The sequence below is a fragment of the Rhinoderma darwinii genome, chromosome 2 (genome assembly GCF_050947455.1).
Source record: "Rhinoderma darwinii isolate aRhiDar2 chromosome 2, aRhiDar2.hap1, whole genome shotgun sequence".
In the NCBI taxonomy this organism is placed as follows: Eukaryota; Metazoa; Chordata; class Amphibia; order Anura; family Rhinodermatidae; genus Rhinoderma; species Rhinoderma darwinii.
The window spans coordinates 253,355,280-253,378,285 of record NC_134688.1 but is presented as its reverse complement, the minus strand read 5'-3'; the positions used below and the strand labels follow the sequence as shown (position 1 = coordinate 253,378,285).

Genomic DNA, 23,006 nt, shown 5'->3' with positions numbered 1-23,006 from the left:
CATAAATCAAAATCACGATTAATTGAACATGTAACCTCGATTACGATTAATAAACAATTATTTAGGTAACACCCATTTTTGCATACCACGCCCCATATTTGCATGCTACGCCATTGAAATAATATTTATCCCCTGAGCCTGCTGTATATAATATACTCCCGGACACTGCCCCTACACAGTATAATGCCCCATAGTGCTCCCCACAAAGTATAATGGCCCATAGCTGTCCTCACACAGTATAATACCCCTATAACTGCCCTCCACACAGTATAATGCTCCTATAGCTGCACTCCACGCAGTATATTGCCCCCCATAACTGCCCTCCACACAGTATAATGCTTCCATAACTGCCCTCCACACAGTATATTGCACCATAACTGCGCTCGACAGTATAATGCCCTTATAGCTGCCCTCCATACAGTATAATGCCCCTATAACTGCCCTCCACAGTATAATGCCCCTATAGCTGCCCTCCACAGTATAATGCCTTTATAGCTGCCCTCCACAGTATAATGCCTTTATAACTGCCCTCCACACAGTATAATGCCACTTTAGCTGCCCTCCACACAGTATAAAGTCCCCCATAGCTGCCCTCGTGCTGTACAATTTCCAACAGCTGCCCCCACAGTATAATGCCCCCATAGCGCCTAATAAAATATATCCTCACCTAACCCCGTTCCAACAACGAGTGGAGATCCCCCTGCTCCTCCTGTATGACATCACTGCCCCGCGCCTGTCTGCGCTGAGCCGTGAGCGTATGGCGATACACAGTGAAAAGTAGAGAAGGGACCTTACGAGGATGGAGATACAGAGGGAACCGGGAAAAAATAATTGAAGAAACTGAAATGCACAAGATGACGTCGGTGAATTGCGTTGAATTTTGGATTCAGTTATTTTTCGATTAATTGCCCAGCCCTACCTGGATCCAGTACATTTTTGGCTAGTCAGTGGGCTGAAGGAGAAGGGCTCTTATTCAGGAGAGCAATGGAAGGCTGAAGGCTATAGCTTTTGAATGTAAATGCCGGAGGGTGATACAGGACTGTGCGGATGATGGTTTTTGCAATTTTAGGGGGTTAAAGAGGAATCACTCGAGAAACCCCACATTATAGTGTGGTGTAGGAACTTTTGTTAACCTCAGGAATGTGATACAGAAATTATTGTCCATGTTATCAACCCCTTTACCAGACATATGTGATCTCCGATTGTCACATACAGGGATTTTTTTTTTTTTACCAATAAAGCGGCGAGAATAACGGCAGTTGCATTTCTAATTACACCCAGCGCCTAATCAGGCCATAAATGTCTGATTGGTGGGTTTATCTCCCACAAACCATAACAGAGTGACCTCACCTATGGGAATGGAGGATCAAACATTCCCATTCTTGGGATAATGGAAGTTTTCAGCAGTCAAACCCCCACTGATTTATTGCATATAAAATCAATATGTCATACATTTTATTTGTGCTTTCCCAGACTCCAGAGTGGATTTTTTTTTTACATTTCTGCACTCAGATAGATTTGGGATTCAGGATTCAGTGTAAACTAGGTGACAACTCATTGTAATAGGTGTGAAAGTGAAGAAAAATAGAAGAAGTGGCGCTCCTCTGAGGGGATATCGGTATGTGTATGGTTTATACACTTTTGAGTAGTCCTTTATCAGCAGACTCACCAGAATGCCTTTCTGTGGTAGTGGGCACACTACCAGAGAACCTTGCGACCGCGAGTCTTTGTGATATTGGTGTTTGCCGGCTGCCACACACTGCGATTCCTGGAAGGATAAATCCTTGTCGTGGGAATGGAGATACAAGCAGGAAAAAATGAATAAAACGTTCATGCAGTGTTTCGGTAACGACGCCAGGCTAGTAAGTAGAGATGTGGATAATAAAAGTATTCTTTATTCATGCTGACTACGCGTTTCTGGACCGAACCGGTCCCTTCATTAGGTCAGGTATAACCTGACGGACTGTGATTACGGCTATGGCCGTGTGAGGGGGCCTTAGGGAGGGGACAATATAACCAATGTAAGTACTGTTTTGGACAAATGCATCACTATGATGGATGTCTGAATCTCCCCTATACCTTTAGCATGTGTGTAAGAAATTATCTAAAGTGCAAATAGCTGCATAGAAAAAATACACATTGTTGATAGCTCAAGGCAAAAATATGTGTAAAAAATGCGACATCATAAATAAAAATCCCCAGAAAAAAAAAAATATATAATAATATACATGCCCCAAAATAACTGCACTCTGGAAAATTTCCCCACGCGTATGGCTGCTTCCTAGTGCAGATTAGTCAGGGTGCTCCTAATTACAGTGAACTCTAGTGGTGTCAGTCAATGTATTAGTTTACTATAACTACTGTCCGTCTAATTATATGATCCTGGCCTCCTGATTTGAATTCAGATTCAGCCTGTTTCTCTCTCCTCTGGTAATGTTCGTTGGTGCTCTGAACGAATGATTATTGCGGAGTTCACACCTGGACTATATTCTTTCCACATTTTAGTATTTGATACTACTCTGCACACAGCTGCCAACCTTTCGAGTCCCTGACTCCAATAAGGCCTTATTCGGTCCGTGATATATATGTTTTCAGTACGGGACAGTAGTCCCGTGGGAAGGCAGTGACTCACAGTGTCATACAAAACCATGATGTTATGAGACCAGCTCCCTGAAATGTGTTCGGTCTGGGAAATGCGGCCGACATATCATGGACCGAACACGGTCATGTGAATAAGGCCTATGGCTATGTTCACATCTGCGCAAGGAATTCTGTTTCTTCTCTTTTTTCATAGGAGGAGAAAAACGGAATTCAATGCTGTGATAGATCCGTCACATGTTGGACACCAATAGCACCCTAAGGACTACACTGACTTTGATGCGATCCATCACGTCTCCGTCATGGTGTCCATCATTTTACTGGAAAAAATAGCGCACCACGCTACACTATTTTTTACGGTACTTTTGACTAAATATGAAACAGAGGACTCTGACGGAGCATCCAATGTACATGTTAACACAGCCTAACATGCTCTGACCTTGCACTCTGGGTGACCACAACACTGACAACCCATTAAGACGACTATACAAACCTCCTCCATTGCTACGGAATGGCCCCACCAAGTGACTTTCTGCTTAGCTCCTACTAACCAATGTTATTCAGGGGAAAAAAAGTCATTTTACACCGGCTCATTTTGGCCGATACAACGAGTGCCGATCAACCAATCAGAAGTGCATGAACAAAGCTATGAAATTGAAGAGAGGCATGGGACAAAATACCGTAATCAATAGTGTTTGGTGAGGGAATACAACGTTGATGATTTATAGAAATGACTAAATGATATACATATATATATATGCTAATAGGTGTGAGACTTTTCACTCTCAGTAGTAAGTATGGATTAATTTATCTAGTGTATCTATTAGTATACTATGCTGCCTGTTTAAAAGCAGCATAGTGAGGTGACAGACCTGCATTCAGCAAAGATTATCCTTGCACCATGAACAGAACCACTGGGGAAATAAAAACCCAACAGAGCTCCTGAAAGTCTGTGGTAATGTTACAAAGGAAGTATTAGGCAATCATTAGCTAATGGATCTCTAAAGTGCATTGATTTACTTTGTCAAAGATAGAAGCAGTATGACACATATCATCAATTTCATAATGTTCTTTAATGGAAAGCCATAAAAACTAAAAAATGGCCCATTATTATACTCCACAGGTCAATTTGAAACTATGAACATATAAAGGAGTTATTGTTCACTTTAGAATGAACATATAATAAGTGTTAGAAAAGATTAAGGGTATGTTCAGATGTTGCAGAATTGCTGTGGATTTGCACTTTGGATTCCGCACCACAAATCCGCAGCAATTTACAGTACCATACATGTGGATGGGGATTTCAGGTGCGGAACTATGAGAATGCTGCAGATTTTCAGTTCCGTAGCATGCTCATTATGTTGCAGGGAAAAAAGGTGCAAATTTTGCCCTTTTCAATGCATATGGTGAAATATGTGGCAAATCTACTGCACAATCTGTGGCAAAATCAGGAACATAACCTAAGGCCCCTATCTTTTCAAGGCTTGTAAAAAATGCCATGAGCTTGAAGTGTTTTTCAAGTGTTTTTGGCCAGCTTATTAATTTTGTAACATTTTGAACATGCATTTTTCTGGCCTTCTTGAAGTGCTATAAAAAAGCCTACGGACAAAACAGCAGAAAAATGCCATACCGAGGGAATTCTGTTTTTTATAAAAAATAAAAACTGACCCCCAAAATGCCACAAAAACGTTACAAACCAAAACGCTTTTTATGTGGTACGGAGCAAAATGCTGTGTGTGAATCCAGCCTTCAATCCAGTTCAAGTTGCGTGATCGGTCCCTACACATTGAGATGTGATAGCCTGCTGTCGGAAATAGCTGTTATCACAGCTCAAGGAAACGCCAGGGGAAAATGGGCTGCATTTTCCCCATGATGTACTATTCTGTCATTAAGCACCAATGACGCGCTCAGCATGAGGGAATAGTACATCAAGGAGCGGGAAGGGGTTAAAGGCTATGTACACCTTTTGGAGGGCAATTTAGTTCGTCAGTGTGATTACTGCAACATTCTAAATAGTTTTTATTAAAAATTAGTTTTACATTTTGAGATACAGCTGCTCTGTTTTCTCTATACACAGCAGCTGTATCTTTCACTAAATCCTGAAAGGTGGCATTAGTGTCGCAGTGTGCTGTCGCCATTTCTTTTTCTGCTGTATATTTGCAGTTACAGGTGTTCCTGCACCTGCATACACATTTTATATCATTTAGTTGTAATATGCAGTTCAAATTTTTGTTGTGTTTATGTGATCCATATATGTGGGGTTAGTGACTGCCTCCATTTTTGTTCTTGCACTCCTCCCATTCTGCCCTGGGTGATTTTAATCAGTTCAATGCTGGATCCTACCATCCCCAGATATATATGTAGGCTTAGCCCCAGTTCTGGGTGTATGTGCAGCGTAGGTTCCCACCTTACAGAGGTCACCTTGTCGTGGCAGGTGGGCTAACACTTTTTGATCAAAATGTGCGCTAAGAACCTCCCTATTTGTAAGTAGATTTAGCAGTAATGCATATTTATTTATATTTAGTGGTTTAGGTGGCATTAGTGAACCAGGGTGCTGTCCCCATTCTTTTTCTACAACCTATAAGGGGCACTGTGAGCGACACTACCTAAAGGGGGCACTTTATGTGACACTATTTACAGGGGGGACTGTGTGCCACTGTCAACAGGGGGCACAGTGTATAGCGATCTTTTTCAACTGCAAGGGAAAGTTACTTTGTTAGGAATTATGGGTAAATTAATGTTTACATGTCCTTGGTTTCACTGGTCAGAACACGTTTTCTCAGTTGCTAAAGGATTTAAGATCTTATATTAAATAGATGTCACTGCAGGGTTAAATATAAAAGCTCCAGGCTTGCAGCTATGCTTTTTTATACAGCCATGTAATCCGTCAATGACACCTGAATAGCCTTACATTCCATAGCAAGAGGTACATTTTCTAATATGTTAAAAAAGTAATCTAAATGAAAAATCTAAATTATAGATGAACATTTCCTGTTAACATAGCCATATCTTGCCTCCAAAAATATCTTAAGAATTTCACATTAAGATAAAATTATCTTTTCAAGATCACACACACAAGTGCCTTGAGCATTTAGCTATTGATAATCTACACAGGTAATGCGCTAAAGATCAGATAACTTTGTGATGTCAACATGAAGCCTGCACGTGTACACTACAAATGAGGTGTGGAGAGAAGATAAATAAAATGTTTTTGCCAAGAAAGATAACAAAAAAAATTAGTAACAACAAGGTTATGAATCATCTTGTTCTTTTATTTAACCCATTTAGGACAATGCCTGTTTTAGCCCTGTTGACCCAGCCGTCTCTTTTAATCTTACGTGTTACTTTATGTGGTAATAACTTTGGAATGCTTTTATTTTTCAAGCGATTCTGAGACTGTTTTCTCGTGACACATTGCACTTTATGTTAGTGGTAAAATTTGGTTGATTCATTCAGTGTTTATTTGTGAAAAACAACAAAATTTAGAGAACATTTGCCATTCGCATTTTTCTAAATTTAAATGTATCTGCTTGTAAAACACAAAATAAATTAGATAAGGGAAAGGGGATGTGGGGAAGAAAAAAGGAGGGCAAGAAGTTTAGGATAGTCGACCTCTAATAAAAGACCGGTTATAGTAATAATGGATTACCATATAGGGATAGGGTGAACGGTCCCTTGTGGAACACCCTATAATATGTCAAATCCCACTTAGCATTGTATGTTATATGAAGCTTTATAGAAAAATGCCAAGTGGGAATAGAGAGGGATAGTGAGACAGGTCTGATTGTGTATTTGGGCGCTTTAGCAGCAAAGCAAATGCTGCAGAACAAACACTAGATTGAATACTGGCAAACCGCTAGTTGTAACTCTTTAGCATTGACCAACCGCGGTGCCAAATGTATCAATTCAGGCTTCCTTCAAAGGATACACTGTGAGTGAAAGTTACATACTTGTATCTAAATGTAGGAAAAATATTTGCTCTTGATAATGGAGCGAGAGCATTACCAGCACACATATATTAACTGTAGCGTCCATGGCCGCGGGCCGTCGGGTTTACTCACCTCCTGACGCCCGCAGCCATGGATCAGTGAGCGCTGGCTCACATCTCCTTCCTAGGAGACGCCAGCACTCACTTCCGCTCCGGTCCGCTGTTTTCCCGTTCCAGTTGTTACCCGTGCCCTGTTACCTGTTCCTGTATCCCGTGCTGCGTTGTTTTTCCTGAGCCTACAAGTGTTGAAGTCGTGTCTACTGCACCTGCTGTCATTTGCCACATCCTGTGTCATCTGCCAAGTCCTGTGTCATCTGCCACGTCCAGTGCCATCTTCCTTGTCCAGTGTGATTCGCCACATCTAGCGCAACGTGCTGCACCTGCTGTCATCTGCCATAACCTGCTGCACCCACCTCCATCCGTGCCAAAGCCTCGGCCACTGTCTGGACTATTCAGGTACCCTTGTGCGGGACTTTGCATTGCTGGGGTGCTCTGTGGTTTGGCCAGCTGCCTCCCCGCTAGGGCGGTTCAGCCTAGTGGGTCCACATGCCCACAGATCGTGACAGTACGCTCAGGCCATGGACTCCGCTGGTCAACCTGAGACCTTTACGACACAAGCCATGCTGGCCGAGAAGCAAGACCTCCAGTAACGGCAAGACCAACTCCTCCTGTCGGCGAACGCCATTGTTCATTGGCTGGTTGCTCCAACCACTGTCGTCAGCGGACCCATTTCTGCTGTTCCTCCTGTTATACTTCCTGTCAGTACCAGTGCCAATCCCCTGGCCGCTCGCGATCTGCCATCTATTCTGGACGATCTTATCCTACTTGCCACCCGGGTTGACATGAGGATCCGGGAGCATTCCCAAGAGGTTCTCCGGGAGAGAGAACTTCCTAGGCTCGATTCTACTTTCCAGCAATCCTTACTATCCTCCTCAGTCGTCTCACCAGAGGATCCTACGCAGATGAACCGAGTCAAATTGTCTACCCATGAGAGACAACGCACTCTCTCTCTCTCTATAAATTTCTTGATTGTTTACGAATTCTGCTGTTACTATGAGGAAGTATTTATCTAAAATAATGTTATTCTGTAGCGAATTTGTGATTGACCAAGAAAGTTGTCAATCACAATTGGCCTTAAAAGACGCTAAGAATCGTCAGTCTCCGCCCTAGAAGAAGCTGACTGACGTCAGCGAAACGCGCGTGGGGACTTACCCGGCTGTAGGTTAGGAACAGCACAATCGAGGGAAAGTGTAGTAATGCTCTTCCATCATACTTACCTCGTTCTGCCAAATTACAGCGATCGCACAGCGAGGTAAATCTATCAGAACAGCAAGAACATACGCTGCTCTGTTCCAGCTAGTGACATGCATGTCGGGTGCTTTTCATTGCAGCTGATGATCTGCACTCCCGCTCGCAGTGAACGTATGAGGAGAGAGCAATATACGAAACCCCTACTCCTTCAATACAACAGCTGATTTGCTGTGATCTCTGACACGCAGGATTTAGGAGTCTGCTCTCCCTCCAATTAAAGGAAAGCGATTCTTATAACTGTTGTATATTTATTATAGATTCACCTACTACTTGATAAACAGGCAGACACTGATGAGTCAACTCTGCAATCAACACAATAGGGAAGTAATAAATACAACAGTTTCTTGTCTTACGGTAATTTTGCCAGCCATAAGGTTAATATATATATATATATATATATATATATATATATATATATATATATATATATATATGCTGGTAATGCTCTAGCTCCATTATAAAGAGGAAAAACTTTTCCTACATTTAGATACAAGTGTGTAGCTTTCACTCACAGTGTATCCTTTGAAGGAAGTCTGAATTGATACATTTGGCACTGCGGTTGGTTAATACTAAAGATTTACAACTAGCGGTTTGCCAGTATTCAATCTAGTGTTTGTTCTGCAGCATTTACTTTGCTGCTAAAGCGCCCAAATACACAATCAGACCTGTCTCACTATCCCTCTCTATTCCCACTTGGCATTTTTCTATAAAGCTTCATATAACATACAATGCTAAGTTGGATTTGGCATATTATAGGGTGTTCCACAAGGGACCGTTCACCCTATCCCTATATGGTAATCCATTATTACTATAGCCGGTCTTCCATTAGAGATCTAGTATCCTAAACTTCTTGCCCTCCTTTTTTCTTCTTCACATCCCCTTTCCCTTATTTAATTTCTACTATTGGTTGTGTAAATAAGGGCAATAAAATAAGAATTTCAAGACCCCTAAGAGGTGTTTCTTACTTAAAACACAAAATAGTTACTAGTTCACATTTACCAGATGTCTACTTTATGTCGGCATCAGTTTTTTAAGGTACTTTTATTTTTCTAGTACGTTACAAGCAATTTTTCACATTTTCATGAAAATTTCCAAAATCTATTTTTTTTAAGGACCAGTTCACTTCTGAAGTGGCTTTGAAGCGCCCTATATGGTAAACGCTGTAAAATCGCAACCCAAAAAACAATGGACGATTCACTTTTTTTTCCCATTCCACCAAACAAAGGCATTTTTCCCAGTTTCCCAGCATTATGTGGTATAATAAATGGTGCCCGTGAAAAACTACAACTTGTCCCGCAAATAACAAGCCCTCATACGGCTATATTGACGGAAAAATAAAAAAGTTATGGGTTTTGGAAGGTGGGGAGGAAAAAATGGTTGCGGAGAGAATGAGTTAAATGCAATATATTTATTTTTATTTTTAAGATTATGTTTTATCCTATTATGAGTTCAAACTAAATTTTTTTCAGTAAAGTATATAGTTGAATCAACTGTGGGAAAATACACTTTACATCAGTGAAAGTACCTGTAATATATGTACTGTACTACTGTCAACCTGTAATAAATGTACTGTACTGCTCTCAGCCCAACCTGTACTACATTTACTGTATGACTATTTACTTGTGCTACATGTAATGCAGTGCTCTCTACTTTTCCTACATCTACTTTACTGCTAATTACCTGTACTATATGTACTATATGTACTATTCTGGTATCTTCCAGTAATAAATGTACTGTACTGTTATCTACCTGTACTACATGTACTTTACTGCTCTCTGCCTGTAAAATATGTACTGCATTGCTGTCAACCTGGACTACATATACAGTACTGCTACCTACTTATGCATCATGTAGGATACTGCTTTCTACCGCTACTCAATGTACTGTCCTGCAATCTGCCTGTGCTGCATGTACTGTACTACTATTTGTTTGTACCACATGTACTGGTTGTTACCTGTAATATACCACCTGCACTATATGTACTGTACTGCTATACTTCTGTGCTACATTTACTGTAGTATTCTCTACTCCACATACTATATGTCTGTCTACTTGTGCTACCCGCACACTATTGCTATCTGATTGTTCTTTATGTAATGTACTTCTATCTACCTGTGCAACATGTATTATACTGCGATCTACCTTTACTACATGTACTGTACTACTCTTTATCTGTGCAACATGTATTATACTGCGATCTACCTTTACTACATGTACTGTACTACTCTTTACCTGTGCAACATGTATTATACTGCGATCTACCTGTACTACATGTACTGTACTACTCTTTACCTGTGCAACATGTATTATACTGCGATCTACCTGTACTACATGTACTGTACTACTCTTTACCTGTGCAACATGTATTATACTGCGATCTACCTTTACTACATGTACTGTACTACTCTTTATCTGTGCAACATGTATTATACTGCGATCTACCTGTACTACATGTACTGTACTACTCTTTACCTGTGCAACATGTATTATACTGCGATCTACCTTTACTACATGTACTGTACTACTCTTTACCTGTGTAACATGTATTATACTGCGATCTACCTGTACTACATGTACTGTACTACTCTTTACCTGTGCAACATGTATTATACTGCGATCTACCTGTACTACATGTACTGTACTACTCTTTACCTGTGCAACATGTATTATACTGCGATCTACCTGTACTACATGTACTGTACTACTCTTTACCTATACTACATGTATTATACTGCGATCTACCTTTACTACATGTACTGTACTACTCTTTACCTGTGTAACATGTATTATACTGCGATCTACCTGTACTACATGTACTGTACTACTCTTTACCTGTGTAACATGTATTATACTGCGATCTACCTGTACTACATGTACTGTACTACTCTTTACCTATACTACATGTATTATACTGCGATCTACCTTTACTACATGTACTGTACTACTCTTTATCTGTGCAACATCTATTATACTGCGATCTACCTTTACTACATGTACTGTACTACTCTTTACCTGTGCAACATGTATTATACTGCGATCTACCTGTACTACATGTACTGTACTACTCTTTACCTGTGCAACATGTATTATACTGCGATCTACCTGTACTACATGTACTGTACTACTCTTTACCTGTGCAACATGTATTATACTGCGATCTACCTGTACTACATGTACTGTACTACTCTTTACCTGTGCAACATGTATTATACTGCGATCTACCTGTACTACATGTACTGTACTACTCTTTACCTGTGCAACATGTATTATACTGCGATCTACCTGTACTACATGTACTGTACTACTCTTTACCTGTGCAACATGTATTATACTGCGATCTACCTTTACTACATGTACTGTACTACTCTTTACCTGTGCAACATGTATTATACTGCGATCTACCTTTACTACATGTACTGTACTACTCTTTATCTGTGCAACATGTATTATACTGCGATCTACCTTTACTACATGTACTGTACTACTCTTTACCTGTGCAACATGTATTATACTGCGATCTACCTTTACTACATGTACTGTACTACTCTTTATCTGTGCAACATGTATTATACTGCGATCTACCTTTACTACATGTACTGTACTACTCTTTACCTGTGCAACATGTATTATACTGCGATCTACCTGTACTACATGTACTGTACTACTCTTTATCTGTGCAACATGTATTATACTGCGATCTACCTTTACTACATGTACTGTACTACTCTTTACCTGTGCAACATGTATTATACTGCGATCTACCTGTACTACATGTACTGTACTACTCTTTACCTGTGCAACATGTATTATACTGCGATCTACCTGTAATACATGTACTGTACTACTCTTTACCTGTGCAACATGTATTATACTGCGATCTACCTGTACTACATGTACTGTACTACTCTTTATCTGTGCAACATGTATTATACTGCGATCTACCTTTACTACATGTACTGTACTACTCTTTACCTGTGCAACATGTATTATACTGCGATCTACCTGTACTACATGTACTGTACTACTCTTTACCTGTGTAACATGTATTATACTGCGATCTACCTTTACTACATGTACTGTACTACTCTTTACCTGTGCAACATGTATTATACTGCGATCTACCTGTACTACATGTACTGTACTACTCTTTACCTGTGCAACATGTATTATACTGCGATCTACCTGTACTACATGTACTGTACTACTCTTTACCTGTGCAACATGTATTATACTGCGATCTACCTGTACTACATGTACTGTACTACTCTTTACCTGTGCAACATGTATTATACTGCGATCTACCTTTACTACATGTACTGTACTACTCTTTACCTGTGCAACATGTATTATACTGCGATCTACCTGTACTACATGTACTGTACTACTCTTTACCTGTGCAACATGTATTATACTGCGATCTACCTGTAATACATGTACTGTACTACTCTTTACCTGTGCAACATGTATTATACTGCGATCTACCTTTACTACATGTACTGTACTACTCTTTATCTGTGCAACATGTATTATACTGCGATCTACCTTTACTACATGTACTGTACTACTCTTTACCTGTGCAACATGTATTATACTGCGATCTACCTGTACTACATGTACTGTACTACTCTTTACCTGTGTAACATGTATTATACTGCGATCTACCTTTACTACATGTACTGTACTACTCTTTACCTGTGCAACATGTATTATACTGCGATCTACCTTTACTACATGTACTGTACTACTCTTTACCTGTGCAACATGTATTATACTGCGATCTACCTGTACTACATGTACTGTACTACTCTTTACCTGTGCAACATGTATTATACTGCGATCTACCTTTACTACATGTACTGTACTACTCTTTACCTGTGCAACATGTATTATACTGCGATCTACCTGTACTACATGTACTGTACTACTCTTTACCTGTGCAACATGTATTATACTGCGATCTACCTGTAATACATGTACTGTACTACTCTTTATCTGTGCAACATGTATTATACTGCGATCTACCTTTACTACATGTACTGTACTACTCTTTACCTGTGCAACATGTATTATACTGCGATCTACCTGTACTACATGTACTGTACTACTCTTTACCTGTGCAACATGTATTATACTGCGATCTACCTGTAATACATGTACTGTACTACTCTTTATCTGTGCAACATGTATTATACTGCGATCTACCTTTACTACATGTACTGTACTACTCTTTACCTGTGCAACATGTATTATACTGCGATCTACCTTTACTACATGTACTGTACTACTCTTTATCTGTGCAACATGTATTATACTGCGATCTACCTTTACTACATGTACTGTACTACTCTTTACCTGTGCAACATGTATTATACTGCGATCTACCTGTACTACATGTACTGTACTACTCTTTACCTGTGTAACATGTATTATACTGCGATCTACCTTTACTACATGTACTGTACTACTCTTTACCTGTGCAACATGTATTATACTGCGATCTACCTGTACTACATGTACTGTACTACTCTTTACCTGTGCAACATGTATTATACTGCGATCTACCTGTACTACATGTACTGTACTACTCTTTACCTGTGCAACATGTATTATACTGCGATCTACCTGTACTACATGTACTGTACTACTCTTTACCTGTGCAACATGTATTATACTGCGATCTACCTGTAATACATGTACTGTACTACTCTTTACCTGTGCAACATGTATTATACTGCGATCTACCTTTACTACATGTACTGTACTACTCTTTATCTGTGCAACATGTATTATACTGCGATCTACCTTTACTACATGTACTGTACTACTCTTTACCTGTGCAACATGTATTATACTGCGATCTACCTGTACTACATGTACTGTACTACTCTTTACCTGTGTAACATGTATTATACTGCGATCTACCTTTACTACATGTACTGTACTACTCTTTACCTGTGCAACATGTATTATACTGCGATCTACCTGTACTACATGTACTGTACTACTCTTTACCTGTGCAACATGTATTATACTGCGATCTACCTGTACTACATGTACTGTACTACTCTTTACCTGTGCAACATGTATTATACTGCGATCTACCTGTACTACATGTACTGTACTACTCTTTACCTGTGCAACATGTATTATACTGCGATCTACCTGTACTACATGTACTGTACTACTCTTTATCTGTGCAACATGTATTATACTGCGATCTACCTTTACTACATGTACTGTACTACTCTTTACCTGTGCAACATGTATTATACTGCGATCTACCTTTACTACATGTACTGTACTACTCTTTACCTGTGCAACATGTATTATACTGCGATCTACCTGTACTACATGTACTGTACTACTCTTTACCTGTGCAACATGTATTATACTGCGATCTACCTGTACTACATGTACTGTACTACTCTTTACCTGTGCAACATGTATTATACTGCGATCTACCTGTACTACATGTACTGTACTACTCTTTACCTGTGCAACATGTATTATACTGCGATCTACCTTTACTACATGAACTGTACTACTCTTTACCTGTGTAACATGTATTATACTGCGATCTACCTGTACTACATGTACTGTACTACTCTTTACCTGTGTAACATGTATTATACTGCGATCTACCTGTACTACATGTACTGTACTACTCTTTACCTGTGTAACATGTATTATACTGCGATCTACCTGTACTACATGTACTGTACTACTCTTTACCTGTGCAACATGTATTATACTGCGATCTACCTTTACTACATGTACTGTACTACTCTTTATCTGTGCAACATGTATTATACTGCGATCTACCTGTACTACATGTACTGTACTACTCTTTACCTGTGCAACATGTATTATACTGCGATCTACCTTTACTACATGTACTGTACTACTCTTTACCTGTGCAACATGTATTATACTGCGATCTACCTTTACTACATGTACTGTACTACTCTTTACCTGTGCAACATGTATTATACTGCGATCTACCTTTACTACATGTACTGTACTACTCTTTACCTGTGCAACATGTATTATACTGCGATCTACCTGTACTACATGTACTGTACTACTCTTTACCTGTGCAACATGTATTATACTGCGATCTACCTTTACTACATGTACTGTACTACTCTTTACCTGTGTAACATGTATTATACTGCGATCTACCTGTACTACATGTACTGTACTACTCTTTACCTGTGTAACATGTATTATACTGCGATCTACCTGTACTACATGTACTGTACTACTCTTTACCTGTGCAACATGTATTATACTGCGATCTACCTGTACTACATGTACTGTACTACTCTTTACCTGTGCAACATGTATTATACTGCGATCTACCTTTACTACATGTACTGTACTACTCTTTACCTGTGCAACATGTATTATACTGCGATCTACCTGTACTACATGTACTGTACTACTCTTTATCTGTGCAACATGTATTATACTGCGATCTACCTTTACTACATGTACTGTACTACTCTTTACCTGTGCAACATGTATTATACTGCGATCTACCTTTACTACATGTACTGTACTACTCTTTACCTGTGCAACATGTATTATACTGCGATCTACCTGTACTACATGTACTGTACTACTCTTTACCTGTGTAACATGTATTATACTGCGATCTACCTTTACTACATGTACTGTACTACTCTTTATCTGTGCAACATGTATTATACTGCGATCTACCTTTACTACATGTACTGTACTACTCTTTACCTGTGCAACATGTATTATACTGCGATCTACCTGTACTACATGTACTGTACTACTCTTTATCTGTGCAACATGTATTATACTGCGATCTACCTTTACTACATGTACTGTACTACTCTTTACCTGTGTAACATGTATTATACTGCGATCTACCTTTACTACATGTACTGTACTACTCTTTATCTGTGCAACATGTATTATACTGCGATCTACCTTTACTACATGTACTGTACTACTCTTTACCTGTGCAACATGTATTATACTGCGATTTACCTTTACTACATGTACTGTACTACTCTTTACCTGTGCAACATGTATTATACTGCGATCTACCTTTACTACATGTACTGTACTACTCTTTATCTGTGCAACATGTATTATACTGCGATCTACCTTTACTACATGTACTGTACTACTCTTTACCTGTGCAACATGTATTATACTGCGATCTACCTGTACTACATGTACTGTACTACTCTTTACCTGTGCAACATGTATTATACTGCGATCTACCTGTACTACATGTACTGTACTACTCTTTACCTGTGCAACATGTATTATACTGCGATCTACCTGTACTACATGTACTGTACTACTCTTTACCTGTGCAACATGTATTATACTGCGATCTACCTTTACTACATGTACTGTACTACTCTTTACCTGTGTAACATGTATTATACTGCGATCTACCTGTACTACATGTACTGTACTACTCTTTACCTGTGTAACATGTATTATACTGCGATCTACCTGTACTACATGTACTGTACTACTCTTTACCTGTGTAACATGTATTATACTGCGATCTACCTGTACTACATGTACTGTACTACTCTTTACCTGTGCAACATGTATTATACTGCGATCTACCTTTACTACATGTACTGTACTACTCTTTACCTGTGCAACATGTATTATACTGCGATCTACCTTTACTACATGTACTGTACTACTCTTTACCTGTGCAACATGTATTATACTGCGATCTACCTGTACTACATGTACTGTACTACTCTTTACCTGTGCAACATGTATTATACTGCGATCTACCTGTACTACATGTACTGTACTACTCTTTACCTGTGCAACATGTATTATACTGCGATCTACCTGTACTACATGTACTGTACTACTCTTTACCTGTGCAACATGTATTATACTGCGATCTACCTGTACTACATGTACTGTACTACTCTTTATCTGTGCAACATGTATTATACTGCGATCTACCTTTACTACATGTACTGTACTACTCTTTACCTGTGCAACATGTATTATACTGCGATCTACCTTTACTACATGTACTGTACTACTCTTTATCTGTGCAACATGTATTATACTGCGATCTACCTGTACTACATGTACTGTACTACTCTTTACCTGTGCAACATGTATTATACTGCGATCTACCTGTACTACATGTACTGTACTACTCTTTACCTGTGCAACATGTATTATACTGCGATCTACCTGTACTACATGTACTGTACTACTCTTTACCTGTGTAACATGTATTATACTGCGATCTACCTTTACTACATGTACTGTACTACTCTTTACCTGTGCAACATGTATTATACTGCGATCTACCTGTACTACATGTACTGTACTACTCTTTATCTGTGCAACATGTATTATACTGCGATCTACCTTTACTACATGTACTGTACTACTCTTTACCTGTGTAACATGTATTATACTGCGATCTACCTTTACTACATGTACTGTACTACTCTTTACCTGTGCAACATGTATTATACTGCGATCTACCTGTACTACATGTACTGTACTACTCTTTACCTGTGCAACATGTATTATACTGCGATCTACCTGTACTACATGTACTGTACTACTCTTTACCTGTGCAACATGTATTATACTGCGATCTACCTGTACTACATGTACTGTACTACTCTTTACCTGTGCAACATGTATTATACTGCGATCTACCTGTACTACATGTACTGTACTACTCTTTATCTGTGCAACATCTATTATACTGCGATCTACCTTTACTACATGTACTGTACTACTCTTTACCTGTGCAACATGTATTATACTGCGATCTACCTTTACTACATGTACTGTACTACTCTTTACCTGTGCAACATGTATTATACTGCGATCTACCTTTACTACATGTACTGTACTACTCTTTACCTGTGCAACATGTATTATACTGCGATCTACCTGTACTACATGTACTGTACTACTCTTTACCTGTGCAACATGTATTATACTGCGATCTACCTGTACTACATGTACTGTACTACTCTTTACCTGTGTAACATGTATTATACTGCGATCTACCTTTACTACATGTACTGTACTACTCTTTACCTGTGCAACATGTATTATACTGCGATCTACCTGTACTACATGTACTGTACTACTCTTTACCTGTGTAACATGTATTATACTGCGATCTACCTTTACTACATGTACTGTACTACTCTTTACCTGTGCAACATGTATTATACTGCGATCTACCTGTACTACATGTACTGTACTACTCTTTACCTGTGCAACATGTATTATACTGCGATCTACCTGTACTACATGTACTGTACTACTCTTTACCTGTGCAACATGTATTATACTGCGATCTACCTGTACTACATGTACTGTACTACTCTTTACCTGTGCAACATGTATTATACTGCGATCTACCTTTACTACATGTACTGTACTACTCTTTACCTGTGCAACATGTATTATACTGCGATCTACCTGTACTACATGTACTGTACTACTCTTTACCTGTGCAACATGTATTATACTGCGATCTACCTGTAATACATGTACTGTACTACTCTTTACCTGTGCAACATGTATTATACTGCGATCTACCTTTACTACATGTACTGTACTACTCTTTATCTGTGCAACATGTATTATACTGCGATCTACCTTTACTACATGTACTGTACTACTCTTTACCTGTGCAACATGTATTATACTGCGATCTACCTGTACTACATGTACTGTACTACTCTTTACCTGTGCAACATGTATTATACTGCGATCTACCTTTACTACATGTACTGTACTACTCTTTACCTGTGCAACATGTATTATACTGCGATCTACCTTTACTACATGTACTGTACTACTCTTTATCTGTGCAACATGTATTATACTGCGATCTACCTTTACTACATGTACTGTACTACTCTTTACCTGTGCAACATGTATTATACTGCGATCTACCTTTACTACATGTACTGTACTACTCTTTATCTGTGCAACATGTATTATACTGCGATCTACCTTTACTACATGTACTGTACTACTCTTTACCTGTGCAACATGTATTATACTGCGATCTACCTTTACTACATGTACTGTACTACTCTTTATCTGTGCAACATGTATTATACTGCGATCTACCTTTACTACATGTACTGTACTACTCTTTACCTGTGCAACATGTATTATACTGCGATCTACCTGTACTACATGTACTGTACTACTCTTTACCTGTGCAACATGTATTATACTGCGATCTACCTTTACTACATGTACTGTACTACTCTTTACCTGTGCAACATGTATTATACTGCGATCTACCTTTACTACATGTACTGTACTACTCTTTATCTGTGCAACATGTATTATACTGCGATCTACCTTTACTACATGTACTGTACTACTCTTTACCTGTGCAACATGTATTATACTGCGATCTACCTTTACTACATGTACTGTACTACTCTTTATCTGTGCAACATGTATTATACTGCGATCTACCTTTACTACATGTACTGTACTACTCTTTACCTGTGCAACATGTATTATACTGCGATCTACCTGTACTACATGTACTGTACTACTCTTTATCTGTGCAACATGTATTATACTGCGATCTACCTTTACTACATGTACTGTACTACTCTTTACCTGTGCAACATGTATTATACTGCGATCTACCTGTACTACATGTACTGTACTACTCTTTACCTGTGCAACATGTATTATACTGCGATCTACCTGTAATACATGTACTGTACTACTCTTTACCTGTGCAACATGTATTATACTGCGATCTACCTGTACTACATGTACTGTACTACTCTTTATCTGTGCAACATGTATTATACTGCGATCTACCTTTACTACATGTACTGTACTACTCTTTACCTGTGCAACATGTATTATACTGCGATCTACCTGTACTACATGTACTGTACTACTCTTTACCTGTGTAACATGTATTATACTGCGATCTACCTTTACTACATGTACTGTACTACTCTTTACCTGTGCAACATGTATTATACTGCGATCTACCTGTACTACATGTACTGTACTACTCTTTACCTGTGCAACATGTATTATACTGCGATCTACCTGTACTACATGTACTGTACTACTCTTTACCTGTGCAACATGTATTATACTGCGATCTACCTGTACTACATGTACTGTACTACTCTTTACCTGTGCAACATGTATTATACTGCGATCTACCTTTACTACATGTACTGTACTACTCTTTACCTGTGCAACATGTATTATACTGCGATCTACCTGTACTACATGTACTGTACTACTCTTTACCTGTGCAACATGTATTATACTGCGATCTACCTGTAATACATGTACTGTACTACTCTTTACCTGTGCAACATGTATTATACTGCGATCTACCTTTACTACATGTACTGTACTACTCTTTATCTGTGCAACATGTATTATACTGCGATCTACCTTTACTACATGTACTGTACTACTCTTTACCTGTGCAACATGTATTATACTGCGATCTACCTGTACTACATGTACTGTACTACTCTTTACCTGTGTAACATGTATTATACTGCGATCTACCTTTACTACATGTACTGTACTACTCTTTACCTGTGCAACATGTATTATACTGCGATCTACCTTTACTACATGTACTGTACTACTCTTTACCTGTGCAACATGTATTATACTGCGATCTACCTGTACTACATGTACTGTACTACTCTTTACCTGTGCAACATGTATTATACTGCGATCTACCTTTACTACATGTACTGTACTACTCTTTACCTGTGCAACATGTATTATACTGCGATCTACCTGTACTACATGTACTGTACTACTCTTTACCTGTGCAACATGTATTATACTGCGATCTACCTGTAATACATGTACTGTACTACTCTTTATCTGTGCAACATGTATTATACTGCGATCTACCTTTACTACATGTACTGTACTACTCTTTACCTGTGCAACATGTATTATACTGCGATCTACCTGTACTACATGTACTGTACTACTCTTTACCTGTGCAACATGTATTATACTGCGATCTACCTGTAATACATGTACTGTACTACTCTTTATCTGTGCAACATGTATTATACTGCGATCTACCTTTACTACATGTACTGTACTACTCTTTACCTGTGCAACATGTATTATACTGCGATCTACCTTTACTACATGTACTGTACTACTCTTTATCTGTGCAACATGTATTATACTGCGATCTACCTTTACTACATGTACTGTACTACTCTTTACCTGTGCAACATGTATTATACTGCGATCTACCTGTACTACATGTACTGTACTACTCTTTACCTGTGTAACATGTATTATACTGCGATCTACCTTTACTACATGTACTGTACTACTCTTTACCTGTGCAACATGTATTATACTGCGATCTACCTGTACTACATGTACTGTACTACTCTTTACCTGTGCAACATGTATTATACTGCGATCTACCTGTACTACATGTACTGTACTACTCTTTACCTGTGCAACATGTATTATACTGCGATCTACCTGTACTACATGTACTGTACTACTCTTTACCTGTGCAACATGTATTATACTGCGATCTACCTGTAATACATGTACTGTACTACTCTTTACCTGTGCAACATGTATTATACTGCGATCTACCTTTACTACATGTACTGTACTACTCTTTATCTGTGCAACATGTATTATACTGCGATCTACCTTTACTACATGTACTGTACTACTCTTTACCTGTGCAACATGTATTATACTGCGATCTACCTGTACTACATGTACTGTACTACTCTTTACCTGTGTAACATGTATTATACTGCGATCTACCTTTACTACATGTACTGTACTACTCTTTACCTGTGCAACATGTATTATACTGCGATCTACCTGTACTACATGTACTGTACTACTCTTTACCTGTGCAACATGTATTATACTGCGATCTACCTGTACTACATGTACTGTACTACTCTTTACCTGTGCAACATGTATTATACTGCGATCTACCTGTACTACATGTACTGTACTACTCTTTACCTGTGCAACATGTATTATACTGCGATCTACCTGTACTACATGTACTGTACTACTCTTTATCTGTGCAACATGTATTATACTGCGATCTACCTTTACTACATGTACTGTACTACTCTTTACCTGTGCAACATGTATTATACTGCGATCTACCTTTACTACATGTACTGTACTACTCTTTACCTGTGCAACATGTATTATACTGCGATCTACCTGTACTACATGTACTGTACTACTCTTTACCTGTGCAACATGTATTATACTGCGATCTACCTGTACTACATGTACTGTACTACTCTTTACCTGTGCAACATGTATTATACTGCGATCTACCTGTACTACATGTACTGTACTACTCTTTACCTGTGCAACATGTATTATACTGCGATCTACCTTTACTACATGAACTGTACTACTCTTTACCTGTGTAACATGTATTATACTGCGATCTACCTGTACTACATGTACTGTACTACTCTTTACCTGTGTAACATGTATTATACTGCGATCTACCTGTACTACATGTACTGTACTACTCTTTACCTGTGTAACATGTATTATACTGCGATCTACCTGTACTACATGTACTGTACTACTCTTTACCTGTGCAACATGTATTATACTGCGATCTACCTTTACTACATGTACTGTACTACTCTTTATCTGTGCAACATGTATTATACTGCGATCTACCTGTACTACATGTACTGTACTACTCTTTACCTGTGCAACATGTATTATACTGCGATCTACCTTTACTACATGTACTGTACTACTCTTTACCTGTGCAACATGTATTATACTGCGATCTACCTTTACTACATGTACTGTACTACTCTTTACCTGTGCAACATGTATTATACTGCGATCTACCTTTACTACATGTACTGTACTACTCTTTACCTGTGCAACATGTATTATACTGCGATCTACCTGTACTACATGTACTGTACTACTCTTTACCTGTGCAACATGTATTATACTGCGATCTACCTTTACTACATGTACTGTACTACTCTTTACCTGTGTAACATGTATTATACTGCGATCTACCTGTACT

General features: G+C 38.7%; 1 protein-coding gene across 7 annotated transcripts in view; it reads right to left on the bottom strand.

The window, feature by feature from the left end:
• The window catches only part of SPOCD1 (SPOC domain containing 1), a 204,352-nt gene that overhangs the window by 40,832 nt on the left and 140,514 nt on the right, over positions 1–23,006 (bottom strand). The window lies entirely within an intron of this gene.